Source organism: Sinocyclocheilus rhinocerous, unplaced genomic scaffold (assembly GCF_001515625.1).
Source record: "Sinocyclocheilus rhinocerous isolate Xijiao unplaced genomic scaffold, SAMN03320098_v1.1 scaffold2132, whole genome shotgun sequence".
Taxonomy (NCBI): domain Eukaryota; kingdom Metazoa; phylum Chordata; class Actinopteri; order Cypriniformes; family Cyprinidae; genus Sinocyclocheilus; species Sinocyclocheilus rhinocerous.
The window spans coordinates 5348-7285 of record NW_015648610.1 but is presented as its reverse complement, the minus strand read 5'-3'; the positions used below and the strand labels follow the sequence as shown (position 1 = coordinate 7285).

The following is a 1938-nucleotide window of genomic DNA, read 5'->3' as shown; positions in this document are numbered from 1 at the left end:
TTTGGTTTGGTCGGTTTGGTCAAACACATTTATGTTCTTGATTGTAAAGAAGAGGTGCACATATAGAGCTGCCTGAATGCTTCCAAACTCCTCTCTGAAGATCTGAGTGCACAATCCTGAGTACACTGATGCTTCTGTCACATCAATGCCACACTCTCTCAGGTCTTCCTCATAGAAGATCAGGTTTCCTTTCACAAGCTGCTGAAAAGCCAGTTTCCCCAGTTTGACAATCATGTCTTCATCTTTGACTTTCTTCTCATAGTCCTTCTCTGTTTGATGTGGGTCTGAATGATCAGGAAGTGTGTGTACATTTGAGTGAGAGTCTTGGGAATCTCTCCACTCTCTGCTCGACTCAACATCTTCTCTAGAACAGTAACTGAGATCCAGCAGAACACTGGGATGTGGCACATAATGAAGAGGCTCCTGGATGACTTCAGGTGTGAGATGATCCTGTTGGCCAGACTCTGATCACTAATTCTCTTTCTGAAGTATTCCTCCTTCTGTGGATCATTGAAGCCATGTACCTCTGTCACTCGATTGACACACTCAGAGGGAATGAGGTCAGCTGCTACTGGTCTGGAGGTGATCCAGATGAGAGCAGAGGGAAGCAGATTCCCCCGAGATCAGCTGCTGCTGGTCTGGAGGTGATCCAGATGAGAGCAGAGGGAAGCAGATTCCCCACAATGAGGTTCATCAGCAGCATGTCCACTGAGGCTGATTCACTTACATCACACAACCTCACATCGCTCTGAAAATCCAGCGACAGACGACACTCATCCAGGCCATCAAAGATGAACAACACTTAATTGGATATTTCCATTTCTTTTGTTTCAGGGAAGAAAACCTGCAGAAAATCTGGAAAACTGAGGTTTTTGTCCTTTATCAAATTGAGCTCTCTGAAAGGAAGTGGAAATACGAGCTGGATGTCCTGATTTGCTTTCCCATCAGCCCAATCCAGGATGAACTTCTGCACAGAGACTGTTTTCCCAATGCCAGCGACTCCCTTTGTCAACACAGTTCGGATAGGTTTGTTTTGTCCAAGTAAAGATCTAAAGATGTCACTGCATTTGATGGGTGTGTCCTCTGTTTCTGCTGCTCTCCTGTATTGTGTCTCAAGGTGTCTCACCTCATGCTCATTGCTGATCTCTGCACTTTGACTCTCTGTGATGTACAGCGCTGTTTCAATCTCATTCAGGAGTGTTGGGTTTCCATGCTTTGCTGTTCCTTAATACAGACACTGAAACTTCTTCACCAGCTTTGATTTGAATGTACTTATGACCAGTCGAGAATCATGACTGAAAGATTGAAATAATAGATTACAGCATAAATTAAAAAGGTAAATCTATCTATCTATCTATCTAAGGTTGTACCTCAGATCAGTTGATGTGTGTCTTTTCTTAAGTGTTACTGGCATGTCAGTAGACCGTACATTCTTCATGGACACACAGCTGGAATCCGGTGAGTTTGATCTCTGCCTGTGGCATTTATTAAAATAGACACAAGTGAATAGATCTGAAATAATACAAATTCTAATCAATTACAATTATTTGATTTTATATTGAGACCATATGAAGACTTTGATGTGCCTGCATCCTGGAGAAAGATCTTCAGTGTGGAATGTTGGTGTTTCCTCCATGATTCACTCAGGCTTCATGGAACTGCATAGTAGTAGTACCTTTATTTAACCAGGAGAAAGACTCACTGAGATTAAAATCTCTTTTCCATGAGTGTTCTGGCCAAGATGGGCAGCCAAGATTGCATATACAAATAAAAAACATAGTTACAACATACATTACAAAACCAACATATAACCGGTTAAAAACAATTACACGTCATGAAGTTGCTCTCTAGATTACACAATAAAGACTTAAAATAGTTATAAGACACTAAGTTTTGTAACTTCATCTCCTTTTGGAGAAGATTCCAATCTGAAGTGGC

General features: G+C 41.6%; 1 pseudogene; it reads right to left on the bottom strand.

Moving 5' to 3' along the window:
* Nucleotides 1-1414, bottom strand: part of LOC107709957 (NACHT, LRR and PYD domains-containing protein 12-like) — a 21270-nt pseudogene extending 19856 nt beyond the window's left edge.
* Nucleotides 1415-1938: the final 524 nt, after the last annotated feature.